Source organism: Schistocerca americana, chromosome 1 (assembly GCF_021461395.2).
Source record: "Schistocerca americana isolate TAMUIC-IGC-003095 chromosome 1, iqSchAmer2.1, whole genome shotgun sequence".
NCBI lineage: Eukaryota > Metazoa > Arthropoda > Insecta > Orthoptera > Acrididae > Schistocerca > Schistocerca americana.
Genome location: NC_060119.1, coordinates 342,768,472 through 342,785,442, shown reverse-complemented (window position 1 = coordinate 342,785,442; position 16,971 = coordinate 342,768,472). Strand labels below are relative to the sequence as shown.

General features: G+C 42.2%; 1 protein-coding gene across 1 annotated transcript in view; it reads right to left on the bottom strand.

Annotated features, from left to right (window-relative positions):
* The window catches only part of LOC124625136 (apolipoprotein D-like), a 51,502-nt gene extending 37,463 nt beyond the window's left edge, over positions 1 to 14,039 (bottom strand). Inside the window, exon 1 of the mRNA XM_047149150.1 lies at positions 13,920 to 14,039. The gene's annotated coding sequence lies outside the window, so the exon portion shown is untranslated. The remainder of the gene's footprint in view (positions 1 to 13,919) is intronic.
* Between the last annotated feature and the right edge of the window lie 2,932 nt (positions 14,040 to 16,971).

Here is a 16,971-nt window from a genome sequence, read left to right as displayed (position 1 = left end):
TCGTGCTCCTAACGTGGACTAGCAATATATTGGCACATGCAATAGGAGACTGAAATCAATACGACAGAGAATAAATATTTAAAACATAAATATGAGCGATAGTGTGAGAACACTTTCATTAAAGTGCGATGTATTATTAACGTAAAACTATTGGATCAGCAGAGAATCAAGTAAGTAAAAAGACGAGGGCTAATAGAAATCCTTGGGTAACAGAAGAGATACTGAATTTAACTGAAGAAAGGAGAAAGAAAATGCAGTAAATGAAGCAGGCAAAAAGGAATACAAACGTCCCAAAAATGAGATCGACAGGAAGTGCAAAATTGCTAAGCAGGGATGGCTAGAGGACCAATGTAAGAATGTAGAGGCGTATATCAGTAGGCGTAAGATAGATACTGCCTACAGGAAAATTAAAGAGACCTTTGGAGAAAACAGAACCACTTGCTTGAATATCAAGAGCTCAGATGGAAATCCAGTTCTAGACAAAGAAGGGAAAGCAGAAAGGTGGAAGGAGTATATAGAGGGTCTATACAAAGGCGATGTTCTTGAGGACAATATTATGGAAATGGAAGAGGATGTAGATGAAGATGAAATGGGAGATACGATACTGCGCGAAGAGTTTGACAGAGCACTGAAAGGCCTAAGCCGAAACAAGGCCCCGGGAGTAGACAACATTCCATTACAACTAGTGATAGCCTTGGGAGAGCCAGCCCTGACAAAACTCTACCATCTGGTGAGCAAGGTGTATGAGGCAGGCGAAATACCCTCAGACTTCCAGAAGAATATAATAATTCCAATCCCAAAGAAAGCAGATGTTGACAGATGTGAAAATTACCGAACTGTCAGTTTAATGTGCCACGGCAGTTTGGATTCCGTGGAAATGTTGGAACACGTGAGGCAATATTGACCCTAAGACATATCTTAGAAAATAGATTAAGAAAGGCAAATCTACGTTTCTAGCATTTGTAGACTTAGAGAAAGCTTTTGAAAATGTTGACTGGAATATTCTCTTTCAAACTCTGAAGGTGGCAGGGGTAAAATACAGGGAGCGAAAAGCTATTTACAATTTGTACAGAAACCAGATGGCAGTTGTAAGTGTCGAGGGGCATGAAAGGGAAGCAGTGGTTGGGAAGGGAGTGAGGCAGGGTTGTAGCCTCTTCCCGATGTTATTCAATCTGTATATTGAGCAAGCAGTAAAGGAAAGAAAAGAAAAATTCGGAGTAGGAATTAAAATCCATGGAGGAGAAATAAAAACTCTGAGCTTTGCCGATTACATTGGAATTCTGTCAGAGCCAGCAAAGGACCTGGAAGAGCAACTGAACGGAACAGACAGTGTCTTGTGAGGAGGATATAAGATGAACATCAACAAAAGCAAAACGTAGATAATGGAATGTAGTCCAATTAAATCGGGTGATGCTGGGGGAATTAAATTAGGAAATGAGACGCTTAAAGTAGTAAATGAGTTTTGCTATTTGGGGAGCAAAATAACTGATGATGGTGGAAGTAGAGAGGATGTAAAATGTAGACTGGCAATGGGAAGAAAAGCGTTTCTGAAGAAGAGAAATTTGTTAACATCGAGTATTGATTTAAGTGTCAGGAAGTCTTATCTGAAAGTATTTGTATGGAGTGTAGCCCTGTATGGAAGTGAAACGTGGACGATAAATAGTTTAGACATGAAGAGAATAGAAGCTTTCGAAATGTTGTGCTACAGAAGAATGCTGAAGATTAGATGGGTAGATCACATAACTAATGAGGAGGTATTGACTAGAACGGGGGAGAAGAGAAATTCGTGGCACAACTTGACTAGAAAAAGGGATCGGTTCGTAGGACATATTCTGAGGCTTCAAGGGATCAGCAATTTAGTATTGGAGGGTAGCGCAGAGGGTAAAAATCGTAGAGGGGAGACCAAGAGAGGAACACACTGAAGAGATTCAGAAGGATGTAGGTTGCAGTAGGTACTGGGAGATGAAGAAGCTTGCACAGGATAGAGTAGCTTGGAGAGCTGCATCAAACCAGTCTCTGGACTGAAGACAACAACAACATGGGATCAGAGACTTCTATTCTCACAGGAAATACAACAAGAACGTTTAATCTCTCTGGTCTTACGAACTTTAATTTATTTACATGTGGGTCCGTGTTAATTAAATACTAGGAACTTTTCATAAGAAAGTGACTAACACATTAACAGGGACAGATAAAGACAAGTGCCATATATTTTTTTATGAGGTTAACCCATAAATGGCACTATACTGCGATAAGAAGACCTTACGCAACCAGTCAGCCCACGTAGCAACAGCAAGGAATAAATTACAAAATCACAAGGTAACATCATACTTCTTCTGTTTCAGTTAGTCGTGGCCTAATGCTACCACTGAAACTCTCAACAATGACTGGTTCATCCAACTTATCCAAGTTTCCTATCTTTATCCAACTTCTTCAGCTTAATATTAATATTTGAACAGATAACTCATGGTCAGAGTCGACACCTACCTTTGAAACTCTAAAATGTCGTTTTGAAATCTCACTCTTTCCACTTCAAAAGTTATCCAGAACCTCCCAGTGTACTCCAGTCTCTTCCACCTATACAATGTTCTAGATTTCTTCCAGCTTGTGTTTTAAACCTTTCTATTGACATTTTTATGTGGAAAAATTTGTACCTTGTTTCTGCAACTTTACAACTAAATAATTAAGGATTACCACTGTTTTTCTATTAAAAAATTGTAAGGTGTCAGGCAACTCCAACACCTTCCATGAAAACCCTGACATGATAAGCAAATCCAGTAGTATGTCACATAGCTCTGAATAAATCGTGACATAAAATTAACCAAAGTAATACGAGAAACGAGTGAGCAAATGGAATACCACAGACTAACAGAAGAATGCCTAAATGCATGTCATACCCTCCCACTGTGAGACAGACGCAGTTCCGAGGGGAGAAACGAGAACAGAAGCCGAGAGCAGAACCGTGTTAAGCGAGAAGGCCCTACGATAAGGGACGGACACCCACGTCGCCAGCTAACCGCTACGACCACACCACCCGCAAGTTTTTAGCGTGAGACTTTTTCGCGTCTCTGTTACGTTAGGACCACCCCCAGCCCATGTTAAAAGCTATAGCCTTCCAGAAGAACAGTATAGATCTTACGATAACGCTAAAAGGACCACACCAGCTGCAAGTTTTAGCGTGAGACTTTTTCGCGACTCTGTTACGTTGCAAACTTTAAAAACATTGCCCCACCACGAAAAGTATAACGTTTCTCATTGGATTGACAGAATTTTTGTAGATGGAGCTTAAGGTTAACATTGAGACCCTGATTGGTCAAATGAAAACACAGCCAGATAGTTTTTTTTAAACGAACTTCGGTAAATTGTAGTAAGGAGAAGTTAGGGGAGAGATGCTTCCGAGAGGGCGAGCTGGACAGAGCTGCGCTGTCCACCGCCCCCTAACGAACACCGACAAGGTAATGAACGCACGTGATGCCGCATACCAGCGCATAAAGCTTCACTCAGAACTGCAGAAGTCTCATCTGTTACACCCCTTGTTGCGTAATACTAGTGTCGATCGTCAATTAAAGCTCATGGTGTTCACATTTGCCACTTGAAGTAAAAATCTGAAACGTGATGATTTTTCTGTTATATAGTTATTGAGAAGCGACATCAGCCACTGTATTTTACGACAAGTTAGATAAGTAATTAATGATAATTGAGGGTCACTGTAGACCATTTTGATAGTGTTCTCTTTTGTGAAACTTAATTTAAACCTAGATTATAGATGTGATATGGCATAGGTCATCCTTCGATCCACTGTAGAACTCAGAAACCAATTCACGGAATATTCGTTCACATTTTTGTTGAACGCAGTCGGTTTTTATCATCCTGTATTAAAACATTTCCTTTTATCAATAGTGCAATTTATAAACGATGTTTTGTGAGTAGAATAAGATTTCCAATGGTAAACTTAACTACTTTTTCGACGTTATTTTACCAGCTAACTAAAAATAGGAAAGCCTTGAACCCCTTCCACTAAATTTAGTTAGTATTAAGATTCTTTTACAGGGAGTGCAGTGGAGCTGACGCTGAGATCATTAAATATTTGCTTATATCATCGCTAGTGTCACTGAACTCTTCTGAATTCTACATGTCATGTGTGGTCTGATGTCTCCTTACCAGCAACAGGTCCCAGGTTCAAACTAGTCAATTCTCTAAAAAACACGCTCAGAGCGTCGTTGCGCGAAAGTGGTAGGGAGACACGATATAGAACAAGCAGACACCACGCAGAATGTTTAGAAAATGTTTAGTACAGTAATACAACCAGGACCGACCTATTCCACCTGCCGGCCGGAGTGGCCGTGTGGTTGTAGGCGCTACAGTCTGGAGCCGATCGACCGCTACGGTCTCAGGTTCGAATCCTGCCTCGGGCATGGATGTGTGTGGTGTCCTTAGGTTAGTTAGGTTTAATTAGTTCTAAGTTCTAGGCGACTGATGACCTCAGAAGTTAAGTCGCATAGTGCTCAGAGCCATTTGAACCATTTGAACCTATTCCACCTACAGAGCAAGCTGGCCCTGCAGTTGGGTCAAGTTGGACTACAATATTATATTATTTAATTTAGCTACTCTATTGATCACTTAATGGAAAATATTTCACTTTTAATGCTGACAATGTTTTTAATTACAAATTTCTACAGCTTTATGACAGAAACTGATACCATAAATCATGTTATCATTTTATAATAACAGTGTGACAGAAAAGTACATCTAAACTATTTATGTCTTCGCCTGAGTTTTCGATAGGACCTTTCCAGCTCAAAATTCATATAAAAGTCCTTTCACGTCGTTTTTAACAGGTGACCGACATGCCCACGTTCTTACAATTTGTGAACTGAATCCATTCATCACCATTATTACTGTCAAAAAATGACTTAAGACACGGGGCATCCTCATCCTGATTTTCTTCGTCATAAAGAACTTTGTCCGGAATGTCTACTTCCTTTCTGCGCATTATCCGAGGAGTTTTTCATGTGAGTTGGAGCTTGGCCACGGCCTTTTTTTTTTTTTTGGAAAATAGATTTTTACGTAGAATATTCGTATTTCTCTTCAAAGTGTTTTCTATTATTTCTGTGGAGTCTTATTTGCATTGTAATTCATATTTGACAGGAACGTCTCTCAGTATTGCTGAAGCACTTTTCCATTTGATGCTGTTTCTTTTCTTGGTGCCATTTCTTAAATGGTTTGACTTCTTTGGCTGTTGGGAAGCACAATTAGTCATTAACAAGCGCTATAACTGACAGCATAGGCCCTCCACTGTGTTCTTGAGCAGCGGAAGGGCCAACTTCAGCTATTAAACCAAATGCATTAGAAACAGGTTTGTATGTTACGTAAGAAGACACAAAGTCACTATCACTGAAAATGTACCTGTTTAAGGAAGACGTATCTGCCACTTTGAATCCAGCCAGTATGTTTCTAGGCATAATTGCGTTTGGTAGAGCAGTTTTCGCAATGCCTGAGAGGTCGTATATTGTCACTGGTCGTTCATTTGCTGTCGCCCATGCAATGCATTCAGAGTTTACAAACTTCTTCAAAGAGCCGTAAAAAGTTCTATCTACGTGCTGTAATTTGTCGTTGGGGGAGCTGGAAAAGTCAAAAGTGTGACACCACTTTTTTTTTTGTTGCAATAATGTAAGACTTCAGCATGTCAATGGGAACTATGGTTGTCAGTCATAACCAAACAAGAATGGTCTTTGGAACACCAAACTTGTGGTATTACACTGAAGAGCCAAAGAAACCGGTATATGCATGCATATTCAAATACAGAGATATGTAAACAGGCAGAATACGGTGCTGCGGTCGGCAACGCCTATATAAGACAAGTGTCTGGGGCAGTTGTTAGATCTGTTACTGCTGCTACAATGGCAGGTTATTAAGACTTATGAGAGTATGAACGTGGTGTTATAGTCGGCGCACTAGGCATGGGACACAGCATCTCTGAGGTAGCGATGAAGTGGGCATTTTCCCGTATGACCATTCCACGAGTATACTATGATTATTAGGAATCCGATTAACACATCAAGTCTCCTCACATCACTGCGGCCGGAAAAAGATCCTGCGAGAACGGCACCAACGGCGACTGAAGAGAATCGTTCAACGAGACAGAAGTGCAGCCCTTCCGCAAATTGCTGTAGATTTCAATATTGGACCATCAACGAGTGTCAGCTTGCGAACCATTCAACGACACATCATCGATATGGGTTTTCCTCACTCGTGTACCCTTGATGACTGCACGACACGAAGTTTTACGACTCACATGGTCCTGTCAACACCGACATTGGACTGTTGATGACTGGAAACATGTTGCCTGGTCGGACGAGTCTCGTATCAGATTTTGTCGAGCGGGTGGACGTGTATGGGTATGGAGACAACCTCATAAATCCATGGACTCAGCATGCCAGCAGGGGACTGTTCAAGCTGGTGGAGGCTCTGTAATGGTGTGGGGCGTGTGCAGTTCGAGTGATATGGGACCCTTGATACGTCTAGACGCGACTCTGACAAGTGATACATACGTAAGCATCCTGTCTGATCACCTGCATCCATTCATATCCATTGTGCACTCCGACAGACTTGGGCAATTCCAGCAGGACAATGCGAGACCCTACACGTCCATAATTTCTACAGAGTGGCTCCAGGAACATTCTCCTGTGGTCCACTTGAGCATATCTGAAATGCCCTGCAACGTGCTGTTCATAAGAGATCCTAATTCCCTCGTACTATTACTATTATAAGGACAGCCCTGTAGGTTTCATGGTTTCAGTTCCCTCTAGCAAAACTTCAGACTTTAGTCGAGTCCATGCCACGTCGTGTTGCGGTACTTCTTCGTGCTCGCGAGGGCTCTGCACGATATTAGGCAGGCGCACCAGTTTCTTTTGCATGTTGCATGTATTTCAAGCTGCTAGTTTCTCTCATCCAGCCTGAGGGATAGGCACCACATTTGCACACAAAGAACCTTACCCGATAAAATGTGGCTACAAGTTAATCCTAAGGGATATGAAAAATTGAAACACACTATTCACAGTTGGAATAGGAGCTAAAGCCATAGTGATAAGTGACTCTCTTTCAGCAGATGTTATCCGTACTATTTTACATAATCCCCTTCGAGCGACTATTCTATCAGCTCTTTGGACTGTAGCGATTCCTGTTTCACCTACATTGTAGATGTCATTAGGGATTAGCTCAAATCTCTGAATTTGTTGCAGTACTTATCTAAAGATTTTCTAGGAATGTTAATCTCTTTACTCATTGCCCTAAGTGATATTTCATGCTGTTTCATTTTTATCACTATTAACTTCGTAGTTGCTGCAGAAACATTGCCTCTGGGAGTTGCCTTTCTATAATTTTGAACTGTCTAAAAACTAATAGAAATATGACTGATTTCGAAGATACGCATTTATTTGATACTTGAAAATACAGGGTGTTTCAAAAATGACCGGTATATTTGAAACGGCAATAAAAACTAAACGAGCAGCGATAGAAATACACCGTTTGTTGCAATATGCTTGGGACAACAGTACATTTTCAGGCAGACAAACTTTCGAAATTACAGTAGTTACAATTTTCAACAACAGATGGCGCTGCGGTCTGGGAAACTCTATAGTACGATATTTTCCACATATCCACCATGCGTAGCAATAATATGGCGTAGTCTCTGAATGAAATTACCCGAAACCTTTGACAACGTGTCTGGCGGAATGGCTTCACATGCAGATGAGATGTATTGCTTCAGCTGTTCAATTGTTTCTGGATTCTTGCGGTACACCGAGCGAGGTGGCGCAGTGGTAAGACACTGGACTCGCATTCGGGAGGACGACGGTTCAATCCCGCGTCCGGCCATCCTGATTTAGGTTTTCCGTGATTTCCCTAAATCACTCCAGGCAAATGCCGGGATGGTTCCTCTGAAAGGGCACGGCCGACTTCCTTCCCTAATCCGATGAGACCGATGACCACGCTGTCTGGTCTCCTTCCCCAAAACCAACCAACCAACCTTGCGGTACACCTGGTCTTTCAAGTGTCCCCACAGAAAGAAGTCACAGGGGTTCATGTCTGGCGAATAGGGAGGCCAGTCCACGCCGCCTCCTGTATGTTTCGGATAGCCCAAAGCAATCACACGATCATCGAAATATTCATTCAGGAAATTAAAGACGTCGGCCGTGCGATGTGGCCGGGCACCATCTTGCATAAACCACGAGGTGTTCGCAGTGTCGTCTAAGGCAGTTTGTACCGCCACAAATTCACGAAGAATGTCCAGATAGCGTGATGCAGTAATCGTTTCGGATCTGAAAAATGGGCCAGTGATTCCTTTGGAAGAAATGGCGGCCCAGACCAGTACTTTTTGAGGATGCAGGGACGATGGGACTGCAACATGGGGCTTTTCGGTTCCCCATATGCGCCAGTTCTGTTTATTGACGAAGCCGTCCAGGTAAAAATAAGCTTCGTCAGTAAACCAAATGCTGCCCACATGCATATCGCCATCATCAATCCTGTGCACTATATCGTTAGCGAATGTCTCTTGTGCAGCAATGGTAGCGGCGCTGAGGGGTTGCCGCGTTTGAATTTTGTATGGATAGAGGTGTAAACTCTGGCGCATGAGACGATACGTGGACGTTGGCGTCATTTGGACCGCAGCTGCAACACGGCAAACGGAAACCCGAGGCCGCTGTTGGATCACCTGCTGCACTAGCTGCGCGTTGCCCTCTGTGGTTGCCGTACGCGGTCGCCCTACCTTTCCAGCACGTTCATCCGTCACGTTCCCAGTCCGTTGAAATTTTTCAAACAGATCCTTTATTGTATCGCTTTTCGGTCCTTTGGTTACATTAAACCTCCGTTGAAAACTTCGTCTTGTTGCAACAACACTGTGTTCTAGGCGGTGGAATTCCAACACCAGAAAAATCCTCTGTTCTAAGGAATAAACCATGTTGTCTACAGCACACTTGCACGTTGTGAACAGCACACGCTTACAGCAGAAAGACGACGTACAGAATGGCGCACCCACAGACTGCGTTGTCTTCTATATCTTTCACATCACTTGCAGCGCCATCTGTTGTTGAAAATTGTAACTACTGTAATTTCGAAAGTTTGTCCGCCTGAAAATGTACTGTTGTCCCAAGCATATTGCAACAATCGGTGTATTTCTATCGCTGCTCGTTTAGGTTTTATTGCCGTTTCAAATATACCGGTCATTTTTGAAACACCCTGTATGTGTCCCACGATGTCCCGTGACTAATAATTTCCAATTTACTTTACAATAGTTTTAGTTCAATATATGAGCACTGGCTATGGGTATTAGAAGAAAACAGAAGAAAAAAAATCAAACATCGTATAGAGTTATCGGTTTAAAATCAATTAAGGAGACAATTTGCTTGCGTAAGAATCAGTTTGGTTATGATCTAGATGTTGATTACATTGGACCTATTGAAGATAGTAAGAGTACTTACAAAGAAACAGCGAAGCAGGTTGGCCATCTCATCCGACGTGCCCCTGTTGGAGTGGGCCATTATGCCCAATCACCATATTGGAATCACTTTATATCGTTTACGAAAACGTGTTAAACATGTCCGTCGTATACAGTGTCAAAATAATCGATAGTATATGAACTTTAATCGCTGTACTTATTTGTTTACTAAGGACGTTGTCTTGGCGTATACAACAAAATATCCTGAACAACCAAAATTTTCTGTCACTAAGAAGAAAACATAAGACGCGTGACAGTCTTCGTTCGACAATCTAACAGCACCGATGCGTTTGTGGAAAGATGACGGTATTGTTGTCAGCAGTCTCCTTGGTCGGTGGTGTATTCCAACCGCAGTTGAACGAAATAATACCAATATGCCATCGTGCAGTGAGACCTATGTGCCCCGGTCTGCCATTATATGATTTTGTGTTGATAATATTTGCCTCACCAGACTTTACTTTCTCTCCCTCCTGCTATCGTACATTAGTAAATGTCGCTATATGTAACCATAAATTATCAAGTTATCTTTTCAAGTTCTGTATGCCGCCTGCACGATAAAGAACGCTAACAGTTCACGCCTCTATGTGGAAGAAGATATATATATATATATATATATATATATATATATATATATATATATTTATTTATTTATTTATTTATTTATTTTTTTCTGATGATCACTGCTTCGTGAGCAGTCCCCACCAGGAGAAGCGCTAATGCAATATTTTACCGCGAAACGTTCTGCCCAAGAGAGGTTGCATAACATCGAAAATATAAGGGCTGTCGTTAATCCTCGATTTCAGCCGTGTTACAGTACCATCACAAATATGTCAAGGTGGTTAACGTTGCAAGACCACATCGGTTAACCATATGGGTAACGAGTATTGGCCCTATAACTACTCAAAATGCTGTTACCCCTCTTCAGGAACCATGTTAGCGTGGCCTCTACGCAGATACCACTGTGGTCTGGTTGCACTTACGCTATCTTTGAAGCAATCAAGTTACCCCACAGAGACAAGATCGTCGCTCTCGAAACAAGGGGCCACGGAGGGTCTTCGTGGAGACCAGAAGAATAGTTCTGTCACTGATTTACTCATGATACGTCGCTTTGTTATACACATTTCTGTCCGTAATAATTATTTCAAGGTCTGACACAGACCAATTGACACGTTAGTCACTAGTGAATACCCCTTTGTTACTACCGTAAATCGCCTTAACATAATACTGTTTCCTTTTTCCCTTCCAAGTATTTACCATTCATTTCAATTTTGTTTATCGCTTTATCAATTAATACACTACCGGCCATTAAAACTGCTACACCAAGAAGAAATGCAGATGATAAACAGATATTCATTGGACAAATATATTATACTAGAACTGACATGTGATTACATTTTCACGCAATTTGGGTGCATAGATCCTGAGAAATCAGTACCCAGAACAACCACCTCTGGCCGTAATAACGGCCTTGATACGCCTGGGCACTGAGTCAAACAGAGCTTGGATGGCGCGTACAGGTACAGCTGCCCATGTAGCTTCAACACGATACCACAGTTCATCAACAGTAGTGACTGGCGTATTGTGACGAGCCTGTTGATCGGCCACCATTGACCACACGTTTTCAGTTGATGAGAGATCTTGAGAATGTGCTGGCCAGGGCACCAGTCGAACATTTTCTGTATCCAGAAAGGCCCGTACAGGACCTGCAACATGCGTTCGTGCATTATCCTGCTGAAATGTAGGGTTTCGCAGGGATCGAATGAAGGGTAGAGCCACGGGTCGTAACACATCTGAAATGTAACGTCCACTGTTCAAAGTGCCGTCAATGCGAACAAGAGGTGACCGAGACGTGTAACCAATGGTACCCCATACCATCACGCCGGGTAATATGCTTCCAACGTGCTGTAAACAGAACGTGGATTCATCCGAAAATATGACGCTTTGCCATTCGTGCACCCAGGTTCGTCATTGAGTACACCTTCGCAGGCGCTTCTGTCTGTGATGCAGCGTCAAGGGTAACCGTAGCCATGGTCTCCGAGCTGATAGTCCATGCTGCTGCAAACGTCGTCGAACTGTTCGTGCAGATGGTTGTTGCCTTGCAAACGTCTCCAACTGTTATCTCAGTGATCGAGACGTGGCTGCACGATCCGTTACAGCCATGCGGATAAGATGCCTGTCATCTCGACTGCTAGTGATACGAGGCCGTTGGGATCCAGCACGGCGTTCCGTATTACCCTCATGAACCCACCGATTCCATATTCTGCTAACACTCATTGGATTTCGACCATCGCGAGCACCAATGTCGCGATACGATAAACCGCAATCGCGATAGGCTACAATCCGACCTTTATCAAAGTCGGAAACGTTATGGTACGCATTTCTCCTCCTTACACGAGCCATCACAACAACGTTTCACCAGGCAACGCCGGTCAACTGCTGTTTGTGTATGAGAAATCGGTTGGAAACTTTCCTCATGTCAGCACGTTGTAAGTGTCTCCACCGGCGCCAACCTTGTGTGAATGCTCTGAAAAGTCAATCATTTGCATATCACAGCATCTTCATCCTGTCGGTTAAATTTCTCGTCTGTAGAACGTCATCTTCGTTGTGTAGCAATTTTAATGGCCAGTAGTATATTTTCTGCTTGTAGACGGAGAAGAAGACAAAGGAAAAGAAGAAGAAGAAGTAATGTAGAATTCTGTTGAAGTACCAGTATCTTACAACTTCTTAAGATATTCATCAAACTTCGTACATAAGCAAATTTCGTAATTTTATTGTAGGTGAGAGTGTTGTGCCTGGAGAGTAGTGTAGGTAGGAACATGTGATGTTTCATGGTCGGTTTTTCCATCTAATGACCGATTTTAGTATCATATGAAGGTAAGTGCACAAAAGACCGCCATAAGAAGTTCCCGCAATTTTCTACTGTTATTCGTTGTTGTGAGACATGAGGTTGCGATTTGTGCAGCATTTGTAAATACTACTAGTCGTACATATTTAAACGCTGCACAAGATATGTTTGATAGTTGTACAGGTTAATTACCGTCTTTTGCGACTGTAATGAAAGTCTTATCAAGACTAGGTGCGTTTTGCTTCGTTCTAAGCCATCTACAGTGGCCAGGTTTTTTGTTGTTGTTGTTGTTGTTTGCTTATTTCTTGTTGTTCTTGCACGTGTGTGTTTTGGGTATCCAGCACATACGAAATGGTGAGATGACAGTAGTTCTTCTGAACATAGAAACGTGAATTTTTAATGCAGTAAATGTACTGTGTACTGAAATACCAAAACATATACATGGGAGAACGACAACAATGGAGTAAACCAAAAAATCTGAACTCTGAAGATACTTTAGAATAAAATGAAACGCTTCTCGTCTTAATAAGACTTTCATTACAGCTGCCAAAGACGTTAATAACCTATACAACTTGTTTATCTGCAAAGGCGGAAAAAAGGGGCCGAAAAAGAGAGGAGACAACATATGGTGTGGTTGCTATTTGGAGGATATTATTAACTCTTCATTTGTAAGGTTTCATGGTGAGTCAAATTCTACATATTTTTGAAGCTAGCCACGCTGTAGGGAGCACGGGGCCAGACCTGGGGTCTTTAGTATTTTCAATATTTTCGAAGACGAAGGACAACTTGTAAGTATCCATAAATAAGTTCCAGTTCCGACACCGTTAAGAAAACAGCGTAATACCGACTTTTAAATCATTTTCTTGAAAGAAAAACACCTGACAAAATCACATTTTTTGTTTCCCTGTGGCCTGCCTCCACGCCTCCTCCCGTCACCATCGCCCCCCTCTGTGTAGTAGAATAATGATGTCACACACATACCGATGAATACGCTCCTGGTAAGGTTTTCTCGATTGTAACACTTTTAAATTTTGAGCAGAATGTTTGTTCCTAGGTACATGCTTGTGTTGATCTTGGAAAAGATTTTCACATTTGGAAAAACTTCACTTTTGTAATTTTGCAGTTTTCAGAAAACGACTTCTATTAAAGTCTAACTAGAGGCCAGAGTCTGAAAATAGTTCCACGGTAAAACAGTAATTCACATTAAACATTGACAAATTTGGTAAAAGAGATGTGCACAGTTATGAGGCAATATTACGTTTAAGTCTTACATAAAGCAACAAGACTGTTGCACCCTGATCATGATATACTGAGGATATTTCTTTCTTTTCGTACGATGGCCCAAAGAGAAGTGTTTGTCAGATACTCTTCCTTCTGGATGATGTTGGAAACTGCCTGCATGGCAAACATAAATTTACTCTTCTGACTCTTTACTTTCATCTATGACACTCGTCATCAAGCATTTATTCGTTTACTCACGTATATAAAGGCTCATCGTCTAAATTCTAAAATGTTAATAAGAATTGTTAGCACCAATAAAGAATGTAGCATGAGCGTTTGATTCAACTGACAAATCATTACCTCTAATTAGCGGAAGGATGTAATTGATCAGTACACCACAACCAGCAAGCGTCTTGGGTAGAGAGGCGGTGTTGAACGCTACGATCACGCGGCGTGACTGAGCTTAGCTCCTAAATACTGCGTGCTTTTGTCCTGAAACACGCCTTCACTGTTGGCGCTTCTTATCTTCTCTATCTCGCAGATGCTTACATGAGAAGGCCTAGGCTATCCTGCTGTGTACAGCGAGATAGTAATAAAAAATTCCGAGAAGGAGTATTAGTGACAATTTGACGCCCTCAAACCAAGCGGAAAGTGATGTTACTCAGAAACACGTATAATAAACATCTTATAGATTAACGCTTGACATCGAAGAAGGTCAGGTTAATAACCCAGGAGAAAAGTGCAGAGAATGTGCTGTGTTGCGAATGGTTTACGAGATGTATTGCCTACTGGCTCTCTTCTCGAGTTCTCAGGCTGGCATTCGTTTAACGACTTCCTGTCGTTCCCGAACACAAACAGCTAGCATTCCCAAAAGTTCACCATTCATTTCTGGTGGCCGTTTAAGTTGAACCCGCGGCCGGAGATGGTACAGGGGTGATGTGGACGTCGGTGACACTCCAGAAATGTTCAAAACAAAACCACTGACTTGCACCATGAAACCCGAATGAAAAATGGCGCCCCACAGCATTACAAACTCCTCATGGATGATGGAGAAGGGTTGATGTATCAATTTGAGGTAAGGGGGTCTGGTCCGGAAACGACCGAGTCGAAGGCTATAAGCGAAAACAGTTCTGATGCTTCTGACAGTGGAATACATGTTCTGTTATATGTTGTTACCAAGGTTGTAGGGTAGGCAACTTCCAAAGGTGGTGGTATGAACCAAAACAAGAAAAATATATTTCGTAAATATGGTCTCTAAATGGCATACCTTAGAGCTGTGGGCACTTGTTCACCTTCAGTAGTGTGAAACACGTCTCTTCAACAGCAATATCTTTGGTTTCCATAATTTTGTAGGATGTAATGCGGATCAAAACAAGAAAAAAATGTGCAATAGATGTGCACTCTAAAATGCGTACCTCACGAGCTATGGGCAATTGTACAGGAGAACAGACGCGTCTCAAATTAGCGAATATCATTAATTGCTGATAGCTCTTGTGGTATGCGCTTTGGAGCCCCTATTTAGCAGACATTTTTTTCTTGCCTTGGTCCATAGTACCTCCTCGAAAAATATGGGGACCAAAGAGCTTGCAGTAGAAGAGATGTTTCGTGTACCATAACGTTTGGGAAAGTTGCAACACCCATAAAGAACAACCTGAATAAATCTCATCTCAAAGACTGCCTACAACAGACTTCCTGCAACCAATAGCTGAGGTCACGGATTACTAGCATACAAGTATATCCATCAGCACTCTTGTGTGTGAACGGGAATATCAGGATTGTCCGAGCTTCTTTGGATGAAAAACAAACAAACCAAGAGTACACTTGATAGGAAGTGCCACATGTCTCACTGACAAGAGGAGCAATGCCAGCATTTGATTAAGTCCCAACGAGACAGAATGTTCAGTCACTGGTGAATAGATTTGTCGTTTCGTGACACTGTGGTTCGTTCATAGCTTGTTGATAAACAGTGGTGATTCTGCGGACCTACCGTTATCCTGTCTGTATGCTATAGCGTATGGAATTGTTTTGTCCAGGCTGTAGGTCTGGTGATGAAGCATTACGTACATCAGGCGTGGACCTGCATGCTGCGCTCCGGACTGGTTGCGCGCTTTCCGAAACTTCTCAGACTGCAGTGTGAATGAGAATACCGACGTCGACATGTTGACGCCCATAATCAAGTGCCTGGAATACAGACGCATGTTAGACACCATCATGGAGAAAGCAATTTCGCATCTTGCCTCGTTGAACGCTATTGCGAACAAATTCCGTATTTAACGGTTTGGCACGTCTACATGTCGGGGCCTAGAATGTCGAAAGTTTGAACGTGGTAGAAAAGCTAGAAAATCGGAAAAGGGAAAAGCTAAGGCTCAGTCTGTACGCAGTGGGGGTTAGTGAAGCGAAATGGACAGAAGACAAGGATTTCTGGTCAGATGATTGTAGGGTAACATCAACTGCAGCAGCAAATTGTATAACGGGAGTGGGATTCGTTATGAACAGGATGGTAGGGCAGAGAGTGAGTTACTGTGAATATCAGTGAGAGGGTTGTTATCATCAGAAACGATAGCAAACCAACACCAACAATGTCACTTCAGGTATGCATGTCGACATCGGAAGTCGGAGATGAAAGGATAAAGTAAATGAGGATATTGAATGGGTAGCTCAGCAAGTAAAGGGAGATGAAAATTTAATAGTCATGGGGGACTGGAATGTAGCTGGAGGGGAAAGAGCAGAAAAAAGCGTTACAGAAGAACCTGGGCTTGGTATTAGCAGTGAGTGAGGAGTAAGAATAACTGAATTCTTAAATAAATTTCAACTAGTAATAGCGAATACTCCGTTCAAGAATCACAAGAAGAGGAGACATACTTGCAATAGACGTGAAATTAGATACAGCCATGGTCAGGCAGAGATTTAGAAATCAGACTCTGGGTTGTAAGTCGTACCCAGGTGCAGATACAAGAGACTCAGATCACAATTTAGTGGTGATGAGGAGTAGGCCGAAGTTTAAGAGTCTAGTGAGGAAGAATCAGTGTGCAAAGACGTGGGATATGGAAGTACTAAGTAATGGAGAGTGTAAGTCAGCCTATGGTTGGGGTCTGGCGCGCGCCACTTGTCTATGTAAGCTAATTATTCGGGGCCACCTTCCACGCTCACTCAGAGTGCACCTCTCTTGCGCACGGTGATCTGGTCTGTCAACTAACCCCAGTACAGCTCTGGGCGAGTTGGCTAACTTCACACAATAAGTACGATTAATTTAATTTACCTACCACCTACCTAACTGATTCTCGCCTCCAAAAAGAGGGTTGCAGGTGGGAAGTGTCAGGGAACAGCAAATGCAAATGGGAGAAATGCTTAATAAACAATGATTTATTGTCTAAATGATACTTTATTATAAGCTGTACATAAAGTTGGTTAT